Genomic DNA, 26,378 nt, shown 5'->3' with positions numbered 1-26,378 from the left:
AAATTGTCGAAATCCTAGCAGGCCATTTATGGAAATTTATAAGCTGAATCTTGTAAAGGCATGAGAAAAACCAAAAACATCTTCAACAAAGTTGGAGGGCTTATCCACTGGATATAGAGTCTTATTTAAAAGCTACTATAATTAACAAAATATGATTTTGGCACAAAAAAGGACAAAGGACTGAAGTAACAAAAGAGAATTTTTTAAAAAGACACACAGGGGCTTCCCTGGTGGCACAGTGGTTGAGAGTCCACCTGCCGATGCAGGGGACACGGGTTCGTGCCCCGGTCCGGGAAGATCCCACATGCCACGGAGTGACTGGGCCCGTGAGCCATGGCTGCTGAGCCTGCGTGTCCGGAGCCTGTGCTCCACAACGGGAGAGGCCACAACAGTGAGAGGCCTGCATACCGCAAAAAAAAAAAAAGTAAACAAATAAATAAATAAAAAGACACACAGATCTATCTATTTATCTATTATCTATCTATCTATCTATCTTCTATCATCTTTGCTACCATAGAATAACGGGGGAAAGATGGTCCTTGCAATAAATTTCACTGGATTCATTGAATATCCAAATAGGTAAAAAAAGGAATCGTCAACCTAACCACAAACTCTACACAGAAATCAATTCCAGATGGTTTATAGAGCTAAACATAAAAAATAAAAATAGTTTCTAGAAGTTAACATCTTCACACACAAAAAACAGTAAACCAAAAGGAAAGGATTGATAATTTTAAATTCATGAAAGTTAAGAGTTTCTGTAGCAGAAGACACCATTAAAAGAATGAAAAGAGCAAGCCACAGATTGGTGGAAAATATTTGAAATCAAAATATCCAACCAAATCTAAAGAAGTCTTCATTTTTCTTAGTCACATAGTAACAATTATAAAAATAATTACAGTAATGATAATATGAGTAAAGGAACTAATAACTGACATTTCTTAAAAATATATTTCAGAGGGCTTCCCTGGTGGCGCAGTGGTTGAGAGTCCTCCTGCCAATGCAGGGGACACGGTTTCGTGCCCGGGTCCGGAAAGATCCCACATGTCACGGAGCGGCTAGGCCCATAAGCCATGGCCACTGAGCCTGCGCATCCAGAGCCTGTGCTCCACAATGGAAGAGGCCACAACAGTGAGAGGCCTGCATACTGAAAAAAAAAAAAAAAAATATATATATATATATATACATATATATATATGTATATATATATATGTATATATATGTATATATATATTTCAGAGACTTCCCTGGTTATCCAATGGTTAAGACTCCTCGCTCCCAATGCAGGGGACATGGGTTTGATCCCTGGTCAGGGAACTAATGTCCCACATGCCACCGGGCATGACTATATATATATATATATATATATATATATATATATTTCAGACTTTAAGTATTTTCCATAGGTTGTTTCTTATAACTCTCCAAAGCCTTGTGAAGTGGTATTATTTTTATTTCCAGTTTACCAGTGAGCAAACCAAAGCAGGAGAGATTAACATATTTGTCCAAGATCACACAAAATGGTGGCTTTGGGACATGAATGCAGTCGTCCTCTGGCTCTCACTGGAGAATTCTCTTCTGCTCTGAGACCCACCCATGCCTGGATATCTGCAGACTATTGGGATCAGCACAATACATACAATAGTGTTTTATGTTTCCTCCAAAATTCAAAGATGCCCACAAGTGAGGTGCATATTTCTTAGAAGTCAGGAATTTAAAACAGAAATTGTTTTCCATTTTAGGAGGTTTGTCCTAATGTGCCCACACTATTGGACACCCAGAACTTCCAAGATTTCAGGTGCTTGAATTTTATTAGAATTTATCTTAATTTTATTAGCACGTATACTACATAATTACAGGGCATAACATGAGGAAAATTAAAGTCAAAATTGTATTTATCACCTGGATCCCAAGAGTATTCACTCTGACTAGTGGAGACAAATGGTATTTGGAGACCCCAGGAAGTAGCATTAACTCCAAGTCAATATCTAATCATTGCAAGATGTCTTGGATATTCCCATCCACAGTACAGGACTTCTTTGGAGATTGATAGGAGGAATATTCAGAGGAAGAACTTGGGCTTCCTCATTATACTTGCATTCCTCAAATATACTTGCATTTCTCCTTCATTATATAATATCTGGGTCTGTAGGACTGAACCTCATCTAGAAAATTGGAGAGAGGCTATCAGTATCAGGCATCTATTTGCAAGATCCAGAGACTTTATTCTTATTTTTAAAATTGAAACAGAGAACTCAGGACTTTGAGATAAGGTGGCACTGACATCTCTCTCTGATCCTCTCCACTGAGAACAATTATAAACACTGGAAATAGTACGAGGAACAATTAAAGGAGAATGCTGAAAGATGGTAAAAGGAAGGTGAACTGGTTAGGGGCCCCTGGTATTGAGGAATAAAGTATCAGGAGAGGTGATACAGACCCAGAATCTCCCAATCCCCTTGTAGCAACATAAGGTAGCCCAAGTAGGTACATTCCTCCCCAGGAACAAATGGGAGTCCTACCACTAACACTAGGTGAGCCCATGGGAATTAACCAGGGGAGTCAATTGATTAGAAGCTTTGCTAACAGTAAGCACCTAGGGTAACAGCTCTCCTTTTCCAGCAAGGCTTAGGCCCCCTTCCCATCTCTTTACCCCTCACTTCTCTACCACAACACATGGTCCAGAGGCACTAGGAAGGGGAATTGCCACAACAAGCAACCCAGCCTGGAAAATGACTCCTTCCCATCAAGGTCTGACACTCCCCTCCCCCGCCCAGACAAACCACTCAGCCAAGGACACAGGGAAGGGGGTTCATACAACCACCAGCACTTTGTCCCTGCAGACCAGTGTTTCCCTCACCCATTAAGAGACACCAGCAATGCAGTTCGGAGAAGTTCCTTCCTCACTCTCAAGCATCACCAGCAGGGACCATTACAGCTCCAGTGGAATGAGATACACCAAACAAACAAAGATAGTACTGCAAAGATGGAAAATTAGATTGTCCTTGGAACAAACCCCCCTTATTGGGGCAGAACTGGCATGATAAGCTAAAATGGTGAATACCTACTAAGTTTTTTAAAAAGAAAGAATCCAGATCTTCTAAATTAATATTGAAAAATGTACAAGAAACAAAAAGGAACTGAAATGACCAAAAATTAACTGATGCCAACACTGAAATCAATCAAATGTTAGTATTTTCTGACAATTATTTCAAAGAAACAAGCATAAAATGATTCAACAAGCAATAAAAAAAAATCTTGAATCAAATGCAAAAATAAAAAATCCAAGCAAAGGAATAGAAGTTAGCACAGGGAGATCAGCTCAGTGCTTTGTGACCACCTAGAGGGGTGGGATAGGAAGGGTGTGGGGGAGGTGCAAGAGAGAGGGGATTTGTGGATATATGCATGTGTATAACTGATTCACTTGGTTATACAGCAGAAACTAACACATCATTGTAAAGCAATCATACTCCAATAAAGATGTTAAAAAAAAAACAATGTATGTGACCATGCCAAAGACCTCCATTCCTTTGGACAGGGTGACCCAAGCACTGACTCTATCTGGACCAGGATCACAATTGCTACCAAACGTACCTAGTTCTTACTCCTAATTGGGCCCCTGATTACAATAATTTTTACTGATATTTGGCCCCTGCCTTCTTAATTTACTTGTCTAGTTTGTTCTTTCTAAGGACACAACAGTTTCCCAGACAAGTTGACAGTGATGCAGAGATTTAGTTTAGTATTAGTTGTTTTTTTGTTTGTTTGTTTGTTTATACTGCAGGTTCTTATTAGTCATCAATTTTATACACATCAGTGTATACATGTCCATCCCAATCGCCGAATTCAGCACACCACCATCCCCATCCCACTGTAGTTTTCCCCCCTTGGTGTCTATACGTTTGTTCTCTACATCTGTGTCTCAACTTCTGCCCTGCAAACTGGTTCATCTGTACCATTTTTCTAGGTTCCACATACATACGTTAATATACGATATTTGTTTTATTCTTTCTGACTTACTTCACTCTGTATGACAATCTCTAGATGCATCCACGTCTCAACAAATGACTCAATTTCATTCCTTTTTATGGCTAAGTAATATTCCATTGTATATATGTACCACAACTTCTTTATCCATTCGTCTGTCGATGGGCATTTAGGTTGCTTCCATGACCTGGCTATTGTAAATAGTGCTGCAATGAACATTGGGGTGCATGTCTCTTTTGAATTATGGTTTTCTCAGTGTATACGTCCAGTAGTGGGATTTCTGTATCATATGGTAATTCTATTTTTAGTTTTTTTAAGGGACCTCCATACTGTTCTCCATAGTGGCTGTATCAATTTACATTCCCACCAACAGTGCAAGAGGGTTCCCTTTCCTCCACACCCTCTCCAGAATTGGTTGTTTGTAGATTTTCTGATGATGCCCATTCTAACTGGTGTGAGGTGATACCTCATTGTAGTTTTGATTTGCATTTCTCTAATAATTAGTGATGTTGAGCAGCTTTTCATGTGCTTCTTGGCCATCAGTATGTCTTCTTTGGAGAAATGTCTATTTAGGTCTTCTGCCCATTTTTGGATTGGGTTGCTTGTTTCTTTAATATTGAGCTGCATGAGCATTTTTTTAAACATCTTTATTGGAGTATAATTGCTTTACACTGGTGTGTTAGTTTCTGCTTTATTACAAAATTAATAAGTTATTCACATATATATGTTCCCATATCTCTTCCCTCTTACATCTCCTTCCCTCCCACACTCCCTATCCCACTCCTCTAGGTGGTCACAAAGCCCTGAGCTGATCTCCCTGTGCTATGTGGCTGCTTCCCCCTAGCTATCTACTTTACGTTTCATAGTGTATATATGTCCATGCCACTCTCTCACTTTGTCACAGCTTACCCTTCCCCCTCCCCATAACCTCAAGTCCATTGTCTAGTAGGTCTGTGTCTTTATTCCCATCTTACACCTAGGTTCTTCATGACTTTTTTTTCCCTTAGATTCCTTATATATATGCTAGCATACTCTTGCACTGCTGGTAGGAATGTAAATTGACACAGCCACTATGGAGAACAGTATGGAGGTTCCTTAAAAAACTACAAGTAGAACTACCATATGACCCAGCAATCCCACTATTGGGAATATACCCTGAGAAAACCATAATTCAAAAAGTCATGTACCAAAGTGTTCATTGCAGCTCTATTTACAATGGCCAGGAGATGGAAGCAACCTAAGTGTCCATCATTGGATGAATGGATAAAGAAGATGTGGCACATATATATAATGGAATATTACTCAGCCATAAAAAGAAACAAAATTGAATTATTTGTAGTGAGGTGGATGGACGTAGAGTGTCATACAATGTGAAGTAAGTCAGAAGGAGAAAAAAAATACCGCATTCATGAGCTTTTTATATATTTTGGAGATTAATCCTTTGCCCGTTGATTTGTTTCCAAATATTTTCTCTCATTCTGAGGGTTGTCTTCTCATCTTCTTTATGGTTCCCTTTTCTGTGCAAAAGCTTTTAAGTTTCATTAGGTCCCATTTGTTTATTTTTGTTTTTATTTCCATTACTCTAGGAAGTGGATCAAAAAAGATCTTGCTGTGATTTTTGTCAAAGGGTGTTCTCCCTATATTTTCCTCTAAGAGTTTTATAGTGTCCAGTCTGACATTTAAATCTTGAATCCACTTTGAGTTTATTTTTGTGTATGGTGTTAAGGAGTGTTCTAATTTCATTCTTTTACATGTAGCTGTCCAGTTTTCCTAGCACCACTTATTGAAGAGGCTGTCTTTTCTCCATTGTATGTCCTTGCCTCCTTTGTCATAGATTAGTTGACCATAGGTGTGTGCATTTATCTCTGGGCTTTCTATTTTTTTCCATTGATCTATGTTTCTGTTTTTGTGCCAGTACCATATTGTCTTGATTACTGTAGCTTTGTAGTATAGTCTGAAATCAAGGACTCTGATTCCTCCAGCTCCGTTTTTTTCCTTCAAGACTGCTTTGGCTATTCGGGGTCTTTTGTGTCTCCATACAAATTTTAAGATGATTTGTTCTGCTTCCATAAAAAATGCCATTGGTAATTTGATAGGGATTGCATTGAATCTGTAGATTGCTTTGGGCAGTATAGTCATTTTCACAATATTGATTCTTCCAATTAAAAACCATGGCATATCTCTTTATCTGTTGGTATCACCTTTAATTTCTTTCATCAGTGTCTTACAGTTTTCTGCATACAGGTCTTTGGTCTCCCTATATAGGTTTATTCTTAGGTATATTTTTCTTTTTGTTGTAATGGTAAATGGGAGTGTTTCCATAATTTCTCTTCCGGATTTTTCATCATTAGTGTATAGGAATGCAAGAGATTTCTGTGCATTAATTGTGTATCCTGCAACTTTACCAAATTCATTGATTAGCTCTAGTAGTTTTTTGGTGGCATTTTTAGGATTCTCTATGTATAGTATCATGTCATCTGCAAACAGTGACAGTTTTACTTCTTCTTTTCCAAATTGTATTTCTTTTATTTCTTTTTCTTCTCTGTTTACCATGGCTAGGACTTTCAAAACTATGTTGAATAATAGTGGTGAGAGTGGACATCCTTGTCTCGTTCCTGATCTTAGAGGAAATGCTTTCAATTTTTCACCATTGAGGATGATGTTTGCTGTGGGTTTGTCATATACGGCCTTTATTTTGTTGAGGTAGGTTCCCTCTGTGCCCACATTCTGCAGAGTTTTTATCATAAACCGGTGTTGAATTTTGTCAAAAATTTTCCTGCATCTATTGTGATAATCATATGTTTTTTATTCTTCAATTTGTTAATAAGGTGTATCACATTGATTTGCGTATATTGAAGAATCCTTGTATCCCTGGGATAAATCCCACTTGATCATGGTGTATGATCCTTTTCATGTGTTGTTGGATTCTGTTTGCTAGTATTTTGTTGAGGATTTTTGCATCTATATTCTTCAGTGATATTGGTCTGTAATTTTCTTTTTTTGTAGTATCTTTGTCTGATTTTGGTATCAGGGTGATGGTGACCTCATAGAATGAGTTTTGGAGTGTTCTTTCCTCTGCAATTTTTTGGAAGAGTTTGAAAAGGATGGGTGTTAGCTCTTCTCTAAATGTTTGATAGAATTCACCTGTGAAGCCATCTGATCCCGGACTTTTGTTGGAAGATTTTTAATCACAGTTTCAATTTCATTACTTGTGATTGGTCTGTTCATATTTTCTGTTTCTTCCTGGTTCAGTCTTGGAAGGTTATACCTTTCTAAGAATTTGTCCATTTCTTCCAAGCTGCCCATTTTATTGGCATAGTGTTGCTTGTAGTTGTCTCTTAGGATGTTTTGTATTTCTGCAGTGTCTGTTGTAACTTCTCCTTTTTCATTTCTAAGTTTATTGATTTGAGTCCTCTCCCTCTTTTTCTTGATGAGTCTGGCTAATGGTTTATCAATTTTGTTTATCTTCTCAGAGAACCAGCTTTTAGTTTTATTGACCTTTGCTGTTGTTTTCTTTGTTTCTACTTCATTTATTTCTGCTCTGAGCTTTATGATTTCTTTCCTTCTGCCACCTTTCAGTTTTGTTTATTCTTCTTTCTCTATTCCTTTAGGTGTAAGGTTAAATTGTTTATTTGAGATTTTTCTTTTTTCTTAAGGTAGGCTTGTATAGCTATAAACTTCTCTCTTAGAACTGCTTTTTCTGCATCCCATAGGATTTGGATCATTGTGTTTTCATTGTCAATTATCTCTAGGTATTTTTTGATTTCCTCTTTGATTTCTTCAGTGATGTCTTGGTTATTTAGTAACATATTGTTTAGCCTCCATGTGTTTGTGTTTTTTAAGTATTTTTCCCTGTAATTCATTTCTAATCTCATAGTGTTGTGGTCGGCAAAGATGCTTGATATGATTTCAATTTTCTTAAATTTACTGTGTCTTGATTTTTGACCCAAGATGTTATCTATCCTGGAGAATGTTCTGTGCTCACTTGAGAAGAAATTGTAATCTGCTGTGTTTGGATGGAATGTCCTATAAATATCATTTAAATCTATCTGGTCTATTTTGTCATTTAAAGCTTCTGTTTCCTTATTTATTTTCATTTTTGATGATCTGTCCACTGATGTAAGTGAGGTGATAAAGTCTCCCACTATTACTGTGTTACTCTCAATTTCCTCTTTTATAGCTGTTAGTGGTTGCCTTATGTATTGAGCTGCTCCAATGTTGGGTGCATGTATATTTATAATTGTTATATCTTCTTCTTGGATTGATCCCTTGATAATTATGTAGTTTCCTTCCTTGTCTCTTGTAACATTCTTTATTTTAAAGTCTATTTTATCTGATATGAGTATAGCTACTCCAGCTTTCTTTTGATTTCCATTTGCATGGAATATCTTTTTCCATCCCCTCACTTGCAGTCTGTATGTGTCCCTAGGTCTGAAGTGGGTCTCTTGTAGACAGCATATATATGGGTCTTGATTTGGTATCCATTCATCAAGCCTGTGTCTTTTGGTTGGAGCATTTAATCCATTCAAATTTAAGGTAATTATCAATATGTATGTTCCTATGACCATTTTCTTAATTGTTTTGGGTTTGTTTTTGTAGGTCCTTTTTTCTCTTGTGTTTCCCACTTAGAGAATTTCCTTTAGCATTTGTTGTGGAGCTGGTTTGGTGTTGCTGAATTCTCTTAGCCTTTGCTTGTCTTTAAAGCTTTTGATTTTTCCATCGAATCTGAATGAGATCCTTGCTGGGTAGAGTGATCTTGGTTGTAGGTTCTTCTCTTTCATCACTTTAAGTATATCATGCCACTCCCTTCTGGCTTGTAGAGCTTCTGCTGAGAATCAGCTGTTAACCTTATGGGACTTCCCATGTATATTATCTGTCGTTTTCACCTTGCTGCTTTCAATAATTTTTCTTTGTCTTTAATTTTTGCCAGTTTGATTACTATGTGTCTCAGCGTGTCTCTCCTTGGGTTTATCCTGTATGGGACTCATTGCACTTCCTGGACTTGGGTGGCTATTTCCTTTCCCATGTTAGGGAAGTTTTCGACTCTAATCTCTTCAAATATTTTCTCTGGTCCTTTCTCTCTCTCTCTTCTCCTTCAGGTACCCCATAATGCGAATGTTTTTGCATTTAATGCTGTCCCAGAGGTCTCTTAGGCTGTCTTCATTTCTTTTCATTCTTTTTTCTTTATTCTGTTCTACAACAGTGAATTCCACCATTCTGTCTTCCAGGTCACTTATCCGTTCTTCTGCCTCAGTTATTCTGCTATTGATTCCTTCTAGTGTAGTTTTCATTTCAGTTATTGTATTGTTCATCTCCATTTGTTTGTTCTTTAATTCTTCTAGGTCTTTTTAAACATTTCTTGCATCTTCTCGATCTTTGCCTCCATTCTTTTTCCAAAGTCCTGGATCATCCTCACTATCATTATTCTGAATTCTTTTCCTGGAAGGTTACCTATCTCCACTTCATTTAATTATTTTTCTGGAATTTTATTCTTTTCCTTCATCTGGTACATAGCCCTCTGCCTTTTAATCTTGTCTATCTTTCTTTGAATGTGTTTTTTTTTTTCATAGGCTGCTGGATTGTAGTTCTTCTTGCTTCTGCTGTCTTCCCTCTCTGCTTTGTCTTCTTTGTTTGTTTTTTTTTTGTCATATGCGGGCCGTTCACTGTTGTGGCCTCTCTGGTTGTGGAGCACAGGCTCCTGACGCTCAGGCTCAGTGGCCATGGCTAATGGGCCTAGCCACTCCATGGCATGTGAGGTCTTCCTGGACTGGGGCATGAACCTGTGTCCCCTGCATTGACAGGCAGACTCTCAACCACTGCACCACCAGGGAATCCCTGCTTTGTCTTTTAATTATGTTTTTTATCCCCGTTGCCTTTGACATGTCCTAATTTGTGGTTGAAAGCCAGATATTTTTATCAGGCACTAGGAGCTGAGGTAAATAGGCCTAAATGTGAGAATTGATGTTAATATGCCTAGGTGTCAGGCTGTGTTTCATGACTGTTGTAGCTATAAGCATCAGAGGTTTCCTATTCTTTTAGTTAAGTCTTTGTTTTTGTCATCTCTCAGCTTTTGTGGCTTTTCCTTATACTGTGTCTTTCAAATTTTCAGCTGTAATAAATTTTTGGGTTTTTTTATTTTTAAAAATTTTTATTGGAGTATTGTTGATTTACAATGTTCTGTTAGTTTTTGTTGTACAGCAAAGTGAATCAGTTATAGATATACATATATCCACTCTTTTCCATATGGGTCAATACAGAGTATTGAGTAGAGTTCCGTATGCTACACAATAGATCCTTATTTGTTATCTATTTTATATATAGTAGTGTGTATATGTCAATCCCAATCTCCTAAAATCACTTTTTAAATGTGAGTCTTGGTTCGTTGACAGGATGTGAGGAAGAAGACACGTTCTATAATCTTCTGATTGTGTCAGTCTTTCCACGGAGTAGTATCTCAAGGCTGTGTCTGTCCCAAGTGTTTCCTTCCCTCTCCCAGTTATATGCTTCGTCCCTGACCCCTACTCTCTTCCCTGGCTCCAGAGTTCCCAATATATTTACATGAAGCCGTCTCCCCTGCCATGATTTTTTCCTCCTTAGGTGAAACAGGAAGGCTTACAGGGGCTGAAGGGAGGAGGGATTCCTTTCCCCAAGCTTGGATTAGGTTTCAGAATAGTGCTTTGCTAAAGCCCTTCCCCCTGGAGAGCAGGGCTTCTGGAGAAGACTCTGGATGTGTTTCTCAATGGCTACTCTTCTCCTCTCTCTGCCAGGGCTTTAAGGGGATCCTTTTGTACTTTTCACCAGTAGAACATGGTGAGGTTCCTGGAGGGAATCTCCCAAAGATACCCAGTAACCAATAATTTGTTACAATTGCTGCTGTTGTGTTCTTACCACTATATGACTCCAGAGCCCTCTGCTACAGGAATCATATCTGAGTGGCGGTGTCTGGTTATGCTTTTCTCTCCGGAATTCAGGGATGGCAATTTGTCCTGTTCAATGCAATTAAAATGTCAACTACAGAGTTAGGTCAAACCTCACTGGTAAAAGGCAAAATTCTCCACAAGATTCTCATCACTTCAGACCCAGCCACAAGCTCAGGGTCCCTAGACCACCCACAATTCTGGACAACAGGCTGCCCTATCCCCCTGAGGTTTGATAATTCACTAGGATGACTCACAGAACTCAGGAAGGTGTTGTATTTATGATTACAGTTTTAAAATACAGGCTCTGATGAAAGAAATTAAAGATGATACAAATAGATGGAGAGATATACCATGTTCTTGAATTGGAAGAATCAACATTGTGAAAATGACTCTACTACCCAAAGCAATCTACAGATTCAATGCAATCCCTATCAAACTACCACTGGAATTTTTCACAGAACTAGAACAAAAAATTTCACAATTTGTATGGAAACACAAAAGACCCCAAATAGCAAAAGCAATCTTGAGAACGAAAAATGGAGCTGGAGGAATCAAGCTCCCTGACTTCAGACTACACTACAAAGCTACAGTAATCAAGACAGTACGGTACTGGCACAAAAACAGAAATATAGATCAACAGAACAGGATAGAAAGCCCAGAGGTAAACCCACGCACATATGGTCACCTTATCTTTGATAAAGGATGCAGGAATATACAGTGGAGAAAGGAAAGTCTCTTCAATAAGTGGTGCTGGGAAAACTGGACAGGTACATGTAAAAGTATGAGATTAGAACACTCCCTAACACCATACACAAAAATAAGCTCAAAATGGATTAAAGACCTAAATTTAAGGCCAGAAACTATCAAGCTCTTAGAGGAAAACATAAGCAGAATACTCTATGACATAAATCACAGCAAGATCCTTTTTGACCCACCTCCCAGAGAAATGGAAATAAAAACAAAAATAAACAAATGGGACCTAATGAAACTTCAAAGCTTTTGCACAACAAAGGAAACCATAAACAAGACCAAAAGGCAACCCTCAGAATGGGAGAAAATATCTGCAAATGAAGCAACTGACAAAGGATTAATCTCCAAATTTTACAAGCAGCTCATGCAGCTCAATAACAAAAAAACAAACAAACCAATCCAAAAATGAGCAGGAGACCTAAATAGACATTTCTCCAAAGAAGATATACAGACTGCCAACAAACACATGAAAGAATGCTCAACATCATTAATCATTAGAGAAATGCAAATCAAAGCTACAATGAGATATCATCTCACACCAGTCAGAATGGCCATCATCAAAAAATCTAGAAACAATAAATGCTGGAGACGGTGTGGAGAAATGGGAACACTCTTGCACTGCTGGTGGGAATGTGAATTGGCTCAGCCACTATGGAGAACAGTATGGAAGTTCCTTAAAAAACTACAAATAGAACTACCATATGTCCCAGCAATCCCACTACTGGGCATATACCCTGAGAAAACCAAAATTCAAAAAGAGTCATGTACCAAAATGTTCATTGCAGCTCTATTTACAGTAGCCCAGAGATGGAAACAACCTAAGAGTCCATCATCGGATGAATGCATAAAGATGATGTGGCACATATATACAGTGGAATATTACTCTGCCATAAAAAGAAATGAAATTGAGCTCTTTATAATGAGGTGGATGGACCTAGAGTCTGTCATAAAGAGTGAAGTCAGTCAGAGAAAGACAAATACCGTATGCTAACACATATATATGGAATTTAAGAAAAAAAATGTCAGAAGAACCTAGGGGTAAGACAGGAATAAAGACACAGACCTAGTAAAGAATGGACTTGAGGATATGGGGAGGGGGAAGGGTAAGCTGTGACAAAGCGAGAGAGAGGCATGGACATATATACACTACCGAACGTAAGGTAGATAGCTAGTGGGAAGCAGCCGCATAGCACAAGATCAGCTCGGTGCTTTGTGACCACCTAGAGGGGTGGGATAGGGAGGATGGGAGGGAGGGAGATGCAAGAGGGAAGAGATATGGGAACATATGTATATGTATAACTGATTCACTATTATAAAACAGAAACTAGCACACCGCTGTCAAGCAATTATACTCCAATAAAGATGTAAAATACAAAAATACAGGCTATGAATTAGAACCAGACAAAAGAAGTAATCCAAAGGGTAATGCCTGGGAGGGATCCAAATGCCAAACTTCCAGTTCCTTAGGACATGTTATCTTTCTAGCATATCGATGGGTATTTCCATCTGGGATAACTCACCTGAGCTTCAGTACCCTGAGTTTTTATTGGAGTTTCTCTGCATGACTGATTGAATCTTTGATCACATTATTGAGCTCAGCTTCCACCTTCTTTATCTCCCCTCCCAGAAGGTCAGGCTGCTGGCACACACATCAAAGTTCCAGCCTTCTAATCACATGGTTGTTCTTTCTGGCATGACCACTACCACATGTGAGCTCATATCATTGTGTGGTGGCCTTGTTAGGAGTACTGGTCACTTTGCAATGTCACTTTTTGTCTCTTTTTCTATCTTTCTCACAGTTCTGTGGCTTATTCATCTTTGCCTCCCTAGTGCCTGACCTCACAGGTGTTAGCTAGCCACTTCCTAGAATAACATATTATTATATTCAGAGTTTCTTATTCAAAACTACCTCTTAGTGGAAGTTGTACCAGTCAGGCTCTGCTTTGATTGCCAGTAAAAGAAATGACTGTGCTGAGATGAAGTTTCCAAGGGGCAAGGGTTTTGTCATGCACTGATCTTGTACAGCATTGACATCTGCTATTTTGAATCCTAGTCATTGCATATGGAAATCGTAAAGACCCATATGATATATCTCTTTCAGGGTAAATCATCATTCTTTGAGGAAGGCCTTGTCAGTTATGGAATAACCATGAGGAATAATATATTTACTGTCCTTCCTGAACCCAAATGAGGGAGTCATATCAACCCTGTGGCCTATTACTATGGAAATCTTTGTAGATAGGAAGGACAATATGAAATGAACAAGAAGAAGATAAATATCCAAATTAGTGGTTGTGACATCAAGTGGGAACATGACCTTTTTTGAAATAGAAAATATAAATAAAGCTTATCTAAAGCAGTCAACCTTTCTAAATTGGAAATCACAGAGGGGATTATTTATTAACAAACATAAATATGTCTTTTGCCTTTGAAGGGTTTGGTAGCCAATTTTACTCATATGGAATTCTATGTATCTTATCAATTGCTTCACCATTCTTGGAATTAAATGCTTGGGTGTATTGGGACTATCTTAGAACTGCATAGTTTAGCATAGCATATAATAGAATAGAAAGATCCTTTTACATCAGAAAGCCAAAATATGTTTATCTTTATGTAAATACACATATATCAATTAATATGTCTAAATAATGATATGGATAAAGAAGAACAAGCTAACTTATTTTCCCCATCTTGTGGAAGAGCAAAATCAACTTTGGCAGCACTTGACAATTAGTGAATGAAGTATGTAAGTTTTATTGAGTAATTATATTTATCTTAATTATATTAATATTGTGGAGCTTATATTGACATATTTTTGTCTGCCATTTACTAGTTTGGTGACCTGGAGCAAGTTACCTAATTTTTCTGTGCTTTGGTTTGCTTCTTTGAAATCTGGAAATACATCACCTATTCAAAAGGTTACTGCAAGGATTAAAAATGAAAAGCACTTAGCATAGTTCTTGGCACTTACTACTCATGTACTAAGTGGTAGCTTTAAAAAGTGTTTTTTAAAAGGGTATTTTGTTTCTGAGTGTCAGAAAAGTCACCTTACTCTATAAAATTGGAGCTTCCAAAGCATAGCTGAAGAAGAGTTATACATTAGATATCAAAATGTTTTAACATATGAATTTTTAGCTGTTGTTAACTGAATTCTCCTGAAGACCCTGTTTTTAGTGTGTGTGGTGTGTGCACATGTGTTTTATTGCCAAAGAAGTCTGATGTGGTGTAAAGCAAGAAGGCCTCCCAGATTCTAGGTGCTAGATGTATCAGTCATCTGGCATCTATATACATAGTGCTTTGGCTTTTTTTTTTTTTTTTTTTTGCCAAGGGACCCAAAGGGGTATGCTGGCTTACATCCTACTTGGAAAAGGTGAAAATAGAGCTGACTCCAGAAACAAATGGATCCAGAGATAGAAAAAAAAAAACAACATAGGCTCATTAACTACTTCTCCCCCCCTCCACCTTTTTTAAAATTCTGGAATATTAAAGGAAGAAAACATCCTTTTAGTTATTTTTTTTAGTTTTTGGGGTCCATGCTCTGCAGCATGCAGGATTTTAGTTCCCCATCCAGGGATCAAACCTGTGCCCCCTGCATTGAGAGCACAGAGTCTTAACCACGGGACCACCAGGGAAGTCCCTCCTGTCTCTCTTATTTCTGCTTTTCTCTGCATGTTAGGCCCATTTTTTTCCCCCTGGAGCTTGTGAAGGAATTGAAGACACCAGAGGGATCCGTCTTATTGTAGATAAGATGGTTGTGGAGTCTGATATCTCTTCCTAAAGATTCTGAAGTAGACTTTCAATCTGTCAGCCATTTAGGGCCATCGTGTACAACAGAACAAGGTGTGTAGTGCAGGACCCCAGGAAGTGCTCATCACACAGGCCTCCTCTGTAGTTGTGCAGTGCATAACCAGAACACACACACACACACACACACACACACACACACCCCTCCTACTTCAGTGAGACACAGCAATAACCTTTCTTATCTTCCCTCCACTACCTACCACCCTCCCTATACTCACTCCTATTGAAGGCCTTGCCCTCCACATGTTTTCTGGATTTCATCTGCTGGTGCATTTCAAGGCCTCCCCTCTAATCTATCCACTTATCTTTTACATTTTTTATAAGAAACAAGCAGTAAACCTCAAAATGACAAGACCTCTACCATCCATCTCTCTCCAGCTACTACCCCATTTTCTTGCTTCCCATGTGTTCATCCACTTGTTGCCCATGAAGAGTGGTTGTCATTTTCTTGCCTTCCATTCACTCTCTGATCACTGCAATCTGACTCCCACATCACCACACCTCTGCATCTTCTCCAGTCTAGGGCATCAATGACCTCCATCCACATGGTCAGATGTAAAGGACCGTCTGCCCTTACTCTACTCCATAACACAGTGGTATGTGATAACAGTCAGCTGATCTAAGTGTTGAAACACTTCTCTTCTTTGTCTTCCATCACCTAGCCCTCTTCCATTTTTCTCCCACCTCACAGGCTCTTCTTTCTTGGTTTTCTTGGCTGATACCTCCTCCATCTCTACCTGACCATAAATGTGGGGATTTGTCAGGACTTAATCCTGTGCCCTCTTATATTTCTTTCTTAGATCATCATGGAGTTTTTAACATTGTTTAAGGTTGACATCCATCACTTTATATTTCTGAACATATCTCTCTCCTAAACTCCAGTCATGCATAGCTAATGCCGCATTAATTGTTTACAGAGTTTTCAAACTTGATGGATGTAAAAATTGATCTCTTGGTTTCTCCTCTTTAATGGGTCTTCCCCATCTCAGTAAATGGTATGAGCATCCACCTATTGTTCAAGTCAGAATTATGGACAACATCTTTGATTCCTATTCAATTTTACCCATCAGTAAAGACTACCAATGTGATCTCCATCAATTTTGTCACCACCTCAACCCAGGCCAGCAGCATCTCTGCCAAGATTACAATAGTCTTCCAACTGTCCTCTTTCCACAGATGCCACAAAATCCATTCTTTCATATTATAACCATGGTAATCTTCCTAAATATAAATCTGTTGTTACTTATGTTATGCTTCAAATCCTCCAATAGTTTTTTGTTACATTTTTTTAATCCCTAGTTTATTATTGTTTTTGAGAAGGTCTTGAATGATCTGCCCTATACTCATAACTTTGACTTCCTTTTGTGCAACTCACTCTTGTAATTATTGTGCTTGCCATGAAGTTTAGTGACTTTTCTTTTAAAAGAGCCTTGTAAACAGAATAATTTATTTTTTGAGGGAGTAGAAGAACGTATTTACAAATTAATGCATTTTATGTAATATGTGATTTTTATACATACTTATATAATTATAAGTGGAAAATTAATAAAATCATTATTATATTTAGAAATTTAATCATTTCATCAGGTAGGGAAAATTTCCTTTCCCTTAATTATTTTCAAAGTTATATTATGAATGTTTGTACATTTTCAACTCCATATGAATTGAGAATCCCTTATCAATTTGACTGTGCTTGCAACTGAAGCTACAAGTAAACTTGTGGATAGCTTACTTTTGACAGATGAATCTTTCCAGCTAGGAATTGGGCTTTTGTCTCAAATACCAGGCTTTTAATCATTTTTGCAGATTCCCTTCTTGTTTTTCCCTTGGAAGAATTTTGGAATTGATTTTTTGTTATGAAATCATGTGTAGATAACCCTCAAAGTGAATCTTTTTTAAAAAATTCTTCTAGTTTGGTGGGACCTCTCCTGAAGACTGTTGTATTCCTTTACAACTGAGACAGATTTGTCCCTCATTTTAGGCAATTTATTCTTCTGCATTTTCCTTGTTCTCTTTTTTGGGAACTTCTTTCAGGCAAGCTTTAGATTTCCTCTTTAGATCTTTAGTCCTTAAGTCCTTGTTCTTGTGTTTTCAAGGTCTGAAGTACATTTTAAGGTTCTCTATCTGGATGTGGAGGACAAATTGCTTTATGATCACATGGTCATAGGACAGAATCAGCATTACCCCAAACAGTCAAGCTGTGTCTTCTGTGATGGGAACACCAATTTTTCACCTGGAAAACTCTTGTATACCAAGGGGCAAGAGGAACAGTCTGGGTGACATACTTTCTGCTCCTTCAGTTCTACACTTCACCCTTCTTCATTTGGATCTGTCTTTCAGGAAGCTGACCACATGATAGGCTCCCTGACCTTCTGGCCTCCTGGGAAACCCAGGTAGGAGAGGAGCCTGGGGCTGCAATATTGATTCCTTTTACTCTCTCCCCATGTGAGCAGCCCAGGCCAAATGCATCCTTGACTAAAGGACCAAGTTCCACTCAGTCATCCTTCACTATCAGACCTGTGACCTTGGCTTCCTACAGAATCTCCCTCTCTTGCCCTTTCAGGCCCAGAGGTAGCAAGCTACACTCAACATCACCTCCCATGATATCACACTATCTGCCCCTTGTGGGTCTTCTCACTTCAACCCACACTTGGGTAAACGTCCCTTTATTAAGTATTCTCAAATTATTCTAATGTGCATGTTTCATCTGTTTCCTGCTGGTACTCTGAGAGATACAAGCAGAAATTTTAAAGACATAAAAAACAAACAAGCACACAACAGAGAGTTTCAATAAGGCCAAAAGTGGGTTTCTTTCCAATTAAAAAAAATTTTATTGAAATATAGTTGCTTTACAATGTTATATTAGCTTAAAATTTTTAATGCAACATCCCAATGCTGAAAAAGAATAAATAAAACATTTAATAATCCAATGACTACTAAGAAAATACACGAAGTAATTAAAATTATTACTTTATCTGAAGCCCCAGATGACTTCACCAGAAAATTCCACCAAATATGTAAGGAGGAAGAATACCAATCTTATTACTAATAAGATTGATAAATCCCCTGTAAGCATAATTGAGAGAAAAGGGGCAAGGACACAAATAACCAATACAGATATAAAAAATGAGGATTTCAGTAGTTTTTAAAAACATTAAAAAATTGAAAGATTATATACACTTTATACCTTACATTTGAAAATGTAGATGAAAAAGATAAATTCCTAGAAAAATGAATCCTACCAAAACTCACACAGAAAGAATATCTATGTAAGTCAATAAATAGTAATCAGATTGTGTATAAATACTCAGGAATAAATATACCCAAAAATGTGCAAGACCTCTGTGAGACATCATTGAGAGAGATTAGAGAAGATGTAAATAAATGGAGGCATATACTCTGTTTTATATTGTAAAAATATCCATTTTCCCCAGACTAACCTACAGATTTAGTGCAATCTCAATAGTTTTTTGGTAGAACTTGAGAAGATGGCCCTAAATTCACCTGGAAATGAAAAGGAGCAAGACTAGACAAGACAGTTTTGAAAAAAGGTCAACAAGGTGGAAAGATTTGTTAAATGGTATATTGACACTTTTTAAAGCTATAGCAGTTGACAAGGATTGACACACTGATGAACAGGACGGAGTTGGGGGCTCAGAACAGACCTGCCCATAGATGGACAAAGGTCTGTGAGAGGCTGTGTTAGGGCAGTGGGGAATGCCACTTTTTCAATAAATGGTGCTTTCCAGTTGGACATATACATGGGAAAAGAGTACTTAACCTGTGCCTTACTCCATACACAAAATCTGTTGTAGGTTAATTTTGATGTAAATGTAAAACAAAACAATAAATTTTCCAGAAGAGAATTCAGAAGAATATGTTCATGATATCCAGGGTATTCTCAAAGATGACCCTAAGCACATTAATTACAAGAAAAAGAAGTCTTTTTTAATACTTTTTCATTATAGGAATTGCCATACATATCCCAAAGAAGAACAAAATAACAAAATTAATTTTCAAATGCCCAAGACCCAGTTTCAACAGAGATCAATTCATGGATAGTTGTGTTTAACCTGCACCCATTTCTCTTCTTTCCAGCCTCCTTGGATTATTGTGAAGCTTGTCCTAGATACTACATAATTTCACTTGTAGATATTTTATGATGAATCTCTAGAAGACATATGGGGATATAGGTATACATATAGCTGATTCACTTTGTTATATAGCAGAAACTAACACAACATTGTAAAGCAATTATACTCCAATAAAGATGTTTTAAAAAAGGGATTCTTTTCTTAAAAAGCATATGTCTAAAATAGTCAATAACTCCCAAATGTCATCAGATATCTAGTCTGTGTTTACATTCCCATAACTCTCATAATACTCTTTATTGCATAGTTCGTTTGAATCTGGATACAAATATGGTCTTTGCATTGTCATTGGTTTTAATCTATAGGTTCCTCCTCTCCCTCCCTCTCTCTCTCTGATAGCACTCGTAATCTCCTTATGCTTTTTTTTAGGTTTATTGGCTCTGTTCTGACTACCCACCACCCCCACAGTCAGCTAGAATGCCAGGTGCACAAGGGCAGGACCCTATAATGGAGACTGAGCTGAACCATGTCTGGCCAAGTGGCTGGTTCTCCATAATCATTTACTCAGTGAAGGAGTATAGACGATAATTACCTTAAATGTGAATGGATTAAATGCTCCAACCAAAAGACACAGGCTCACTGAATGGATACAAAAACAAGACCCATATATATGCTGTCTACAAGAGACCCACTTCAGACCTAGGGACACATAAAGACTGAAAGTGAGGGAATGGAAAAAGATATTCCATGCAAATTGGAAATCAAAAGAAAGCTGGAGTAGCAATATTCATATCAGATAAAATAGACGTTAAAATAAATAAGCAATTTGCTTTCTGAAAAAAAAAAGAAGACAGAAGAAAAGGAGGAGGAGGAGTTATTTACTTAAACTGCCAACAGTGTAAGTAAATAATGACATAATTTACTCACATATAATCTTTTGAAAAACAAATTGAGCGTGATTTATGAGCAAGACCTCTTCCAGTGGGCTGCCAATGGTGTGTGTGTGTTTGTGTGTGTGTGTGTGTGTGTGTATGTGTGTGTGTGTTAAGAATTAATGCCCTTATTTCCACTCCTTTTCAGCCTGTAGCACCAGGAAGCTATTGTCTGGGGGAGGGGAGGGTCTAGCCATGAAATTCACTGACACTTTTCTCAGTTCACAATGAAAGTAATTATGAATGAAATGGCAGTGTGTGATGCTCAAAATCAAAAGGATCAAGTTGAAAAGAGAAACAAATATTTTAATAAATATAAATTAGGTCAAGTGTTTATTTTCATTGAGAGGAAGTCCGAACATTACTTAGGCCTGGGGGACAACATTGGGGCATGGCCAGCCTTGGAGTGGGGTCTGGTCTTCCCTCTTCTGCTGGACCTGCTCTCTCTCCTGGAGCCCAGCACCCTGTGTGCCCATGGCTCCTCATCTCAGGAGTGATGGCTGCAGGGTATCCACCTGGTCCTCCTGCCCCAAGATGAGTCAGGCTACTGCAGGGAATTGGATGGGAATGAGAAAAGAAGAGAGGTTAGAGAGAGAAACCAACAATGCATCCTGGTCACCTTTCACTCACTAGGTAGCTTGAGTGGCTGGTCTGTAGGGCAGGGGAACGTATGCCACGCTGAGGGAGAAGATGAGCAGAGAGGCAGGGCCAGCGACTGTGTCACTTGTTTCCCTGTGGTTTTCCCCACCCAGAGCCCAGTCTCTCCTGTCCTTGGGAAAAAAGAAGGAAAAAAGAGGAAACTGTATTAGTCAGGATTCTACAGAGAAAAAGAAGCAATAGGATGTGTCTATACATATACAGTTGACCCTTGAACAACACAGGTCCACTTATACGTGGATTTGTTGCAATAAATAATACAGAAGTACTACACAATTCATGATTGGTCAGATTCACAGATGTGGAGCCACAGATACAGATGGATGACTATAAAATTATAAGCAAAATTTGACTGTGCAGGGGTCAGCACCCCTAGCCCCCTCATTGTTCAAGGGTCAACTGGTGGCTTACACAGTTGTATAGGCTGACAGGTCCAAAGTCTGCAGGTGGTTGGCAGGGGTTGGGGGGGCAGGGAAAAATGGGGACTTGCTAATAACTGGGCATAAAGTTTCAATTTTGCAAAATGAATAAGTTCTGGAGATCTGCTACATGACATCAAGCTTATCGTTAACAGACTATATCTCATAATTAAAAATTTGAGGGTAGATCTCTCATTAACTGCCCTTACCACACTAATTTAAAAAAAAAAAGAGATCACAGGTGAATGATGATGACATGGCACACCTACACCCAGAGGGCTCAGCAGCCCAGAGAGAGTGAGAAATCACCAGGGCGGAGGTTCCTGGGACCACAGGCCTGCAGGGTTGTTGGGGGAGACCATGCCACTGGGCGCTGAGCAACTGGGTTTATACTCAGGGGCTGTACCAAAGACCATATCCTACTTTCTTTAGAGCCTATTTCTTGCTTTGCCTTTGGGCCTTCACACTGACTAGGCCAAGGGCCTTATATACTGGTCTACAAACATTCAGAAAAGCAGCCTTAATTCCTTGTAAGCTGTTTCTACTTTATTCTCAGCAGAATTAATGTCCCTCATTAAATCCCCATCTCCTCAAAGCTTAGCAAAATTGGAATTGATTGTGGGGAAGCCAGAAATACTTCAGTCTACATTTCAAATCCTTATATAACCTGAGTAAAGGAATTGTATGCTTTTCTCATTGAAAGTTCAAATAGCTTAGTAATGATTTGGAAGAGTCTCTTACTGTTTTCTTGATTTAGCACCTTAAATGCTCTTTGAGATCATTGTTCTTTTTTAGACTCGGGAAGTCATAGTAATGCATGTTCTGTTTCCTGGGGTTGAGCTATTACAATAGCTTCCTAATGACTCATCTCTATCCCCTTTTCATATATTCTGTATGATGTACTTTGTCTGATTATTTCTTCTGATGTTTGGATCAATTCCATTCATCTCACAATGCTGCTCCAAACACTGTAATGTCTTACTGTCCCTTGGTATATTTTTAAATCCCCATCCTTATTCTAATCCTCTTTCCCAACACAGTGTCACTATGCACACTGCTGTCAAAAGTCTGTCCCATCTGCTATGACTTCCCATGTTCTTTTGTCCTAAAACTCCCTGATAATAGGTAAAAGAATGGTCTTGGAAGAGTTTATTAACCACAAGATGTTCCAAATTTCTCCTGGGAGTCCAATATACCCCTCCATCAGTTTAGCTGAAAGAAACAGCAATTACAATGAATTTAATGATCCTCTAATTACAATACCTTCTCCAGTCTTATAATTCCACAGCCCTGTCTGATTCACGACAACCTACATTACAAAGGAGTGAATTTACTTAGAGGTCAAGAGGGAAAATTCAGGTATTTTTCTCATCTTTTCTTGCCCCCTACATTATAGGCCATAGTAAGACCCCTCTTTGCTTTATAGCATGCATCAAATTCCTAAGTTTTGTAGATTTTGTATAAAAAGCCACTGAAAACATGCATTCTTCAATTACCCCTGATGTTTCCCCTAAATTATAAAGAATAAAACTAGTCATAGAGGAAAATTCCTTTAGACCTTCTCCTAGAGACAAATATTATCCATTATAAAAAGCTCCAATAACAAGGACAATTGAGTAAGCCAAACTGTTTGGACCTGCAAGTTTTAAGCTGTATACCTGCCATATATACTCCCGTGTTGTTGAGCACCTCCCTTCACACTGCCTCCCACCATGTCCATTATGCTTCAAGGCCCATCACAAATGTCACCTCTGTCTGAGCTGCCTTCCTGAATAAGCACACAACCCAAGACTGGGAAACCAGCTGAGGCTGGCTTGGGAAGTGTGGACTGCAGGTCCCACAGTGACTGAGCACAACACCTTATGTGGGGAATGGAATATGACCAGGCCCCAAAGGACTGGGGAACCAGAACTTCATGCCCATGTGAGGATTTTGGCCAGACAGGTGAAAGGGAACCCTGAGGCCAACTGGCTGTAATAAGAGTCAGCCAGAAAGAAGACATGGCCCCAGGAGAATCCTTCCCTGATCCTCTTCACCAGCTCTGAAGTCTCTCTGGTTTCACATCTCATGTCACTTCATTGGTGTCTCTTGGTGGCATTTGACATCTTCTTCTTTGTGTTAGATGTGTTTGTCTAGTGTCTCATCCCTTATTTGTGGCCACTTACCCAAGCCACAAAGGGAGGGACCCCTCTGCCTGTGCCTCTATAAACACCAGGAGTGCTGCCTTATACTCTACAGGTGCTCAAGGATTTTTTTTTTTTGGACTTGAGTTCAGGTGATGAGGATCTAGTGATAACTATCATTAAGAAGAACAAATTCCAATAACTGCTTAGAAAAATCTTGATGAATTTATTCAATTAGATGTTTGAAAAGAATGATGGGGGAGGATCCATGCTAAGCTCCAAATTTCAAGGTTGAGACCTAGGAGAATGGTGATGGCTGCCACAATGTTGATATTTCCTAACACTGCATTTGCAAGCTCGACATTCAATGTTTCTTCATTTAGAGTCTGCAGCAATCACTGGGCAGTGCCGGGTTTTGGCATGAATGCAGAATACTATTGTAAAGATATTTTGCTTCATATAAAGACAAGCACAGCTGTTGTTAAGCATCAAAAGTAAGTACAAATTAACTAGGACCTGCTGTATAGCACAGGGAGCTATACTCAATATTTTGTAATAACCTATATGGGAAAAGAATCTGAAAAAGAATATATATATATATATATATATATACATATATATATATTCATATATATATTAATCACTTTGCTGTACACCTGAAACTAACACAACATTGTAAATCAACTATACTTCAATAAAAAATAAAAAATTTAAAAATGCAGAAGGCAGCTAAAATTTTTTTAAAAAAAATATATAGAGAGGTAAAGAATTAGAGCTACTGATGCAATTAATCTGTTGTAAAGGTACATCTAGATTCCTATTGCACTCAACTAACGTCTTTTTCAGCAAGAAGCTTACATCAGTGCCACAGTGACTCACAATTGCCCCAGAGGTGGTTAGTGTCTTGAGAAACCACCAGAGAGGATGATTACCACAATCCACTCTCAGGTGCCTGGGATTTGTGTCCCTCCTTCATGAACAATAATACTGACCTCTTCCCAAAGTCCCCCAGAGTCTCACCCTATTACAGAATAGGCTCAAAGCCCAGGATCTCATTTTCTAAACCTATCCCAAGTGTGGATGAAGGTCCTTGGGTGTAATTTCTCAAATACAGTTTTTCTTGATCTGCAGATCAAGAAAGTAAAGAAACAAGGTATCCCACCCACATACACTCAACATACAGTTATGGGACAGAATAAAAATAACTGCAACAGCCTACAGACATTCCTTCTCAAAAAGGGAGATATTGGAAGGCACAAAGAACAACTGGTCTGTAGCAATTCTGAATACCTGTTCTATAGATGGGAAATATGAGACCAAGGTCAAGCAACTTGCCTTAGATGTTTAGTATATGGTAAAATTGTGATTCTCATCAATAACTTATTGCATCAAAGTAACAATAAAAATCCAAAATTTGTACCAAAATAATAGGATTTAACTAAAAATGTTAATTTAAAAATTAAAAATTTGTTTTAGGAGAATAATATTAAAATGTATGAAGAGAATGTTAAGAGGAAATAATTTTAGGGACAGCTTTGTTGTGGACATGTAGACTTAGAAGTGAGGACAGGATGAATGACAAAATGTCAGAAGCCAGACTCAAACTTGGATGAAAATTTGTGGCTAGAGAACAAGATTAAAATGTGTCATCCTGTGACTCCTACTGGAAACCAGTAGGAGGAGGGGGGAACACAGAAAGTCCCATGTCAGGAGGATGCTTCAGAGAAGGAAGGATTGGAGGAATCCTCTTTTATCCAGTGGGAGGCGAAAGGGTAGTCTGAAAATGTAATAAAGGTAAACTTTTCTCAGAAGTCGATGATGTGCCAGGATAACAGAGTGAGGAGAGGGTCTCCAGAGGGAATCAGGTTAAATAGGGGTCACTGTGTAGCTTGGTTTTTCTGGAAGAAATAATAGTGACCATTGCATTAGAGATATCTGTGAAATCCAGGTTCCAAGAACTAAGGGGGAAAATGGAAACAGGTACTTAAATGACATGTGAGGGAGCTAGACAAGACAAAGAGAGCAGGGCCATGTATCTGAAGGCTGAGAGGGACCAGCCTTGGGACCAGAAGCAAGAGGGGACAGGACAAAGGAACAGGTTCTTACGCTATGCTATCACCCAAGGGAGATATGGAGGAGGAAAGAAAAGAAGAGGGACGGAGTGCAGATGTGCCAAGGTGACAGCATAGACCCCCAATGGCACTGGCCCCTCCAATTTCATGGTAATTTATGGTTTGTGTTTTCATTTTGCATTTATATAATCCCTCTCCTAAAATTTGGTAGATTTTGCCAGAGAAAAAGCCTTGATCCAGCCAGTTTTCTAGAATCCTATAATAAAAAGCAAGTAAGTCTGATAAATTGAAGGTAATTTCATAATTTATAAATAACAGCATTATTTCTAAAATTACCGACATTGCCAAGATCAGATTTTTAAATGCTCATTTAGACTGTTTGTGTTCAATACAAATGACTTTGTGCTCATTAGCGATGCTCACTCTCCAAACAAAGATTGAGGGAGATTCAAATAACTGGTGGGTGACATGAAACAAAGACCTTCCAGGATATCAGCCATGGGGTAATCCATCTATTGTCCACATTGGGACTCACAGGTAGACTGACCTTAGGAGCATTGAAAAGAACATAAAACCAAAGCATCTGCTTCCATCCTATGGACACATTGTCCCCCAAATTCTCT

This window comes from Monodon monoceros, unplaced genomic scaffold (assembly GCF_005190385.1).
Source record: "Monodon monoceros isolate NGI ecotype Baffin Bay Population unplaced genomic scaffold, NGI_Narwhal_1 Super_Scaffold_21, whole genome shotgun sequence".
Lineage (NCBI taxonomy): Eukaryota > Metazoa > Chordata > Mammalia > Artiodactyla > Monodontidae > Monodon > Monodon monoceros.
This window is presented reverse-complemented; position numbering follows the sequence as displayed.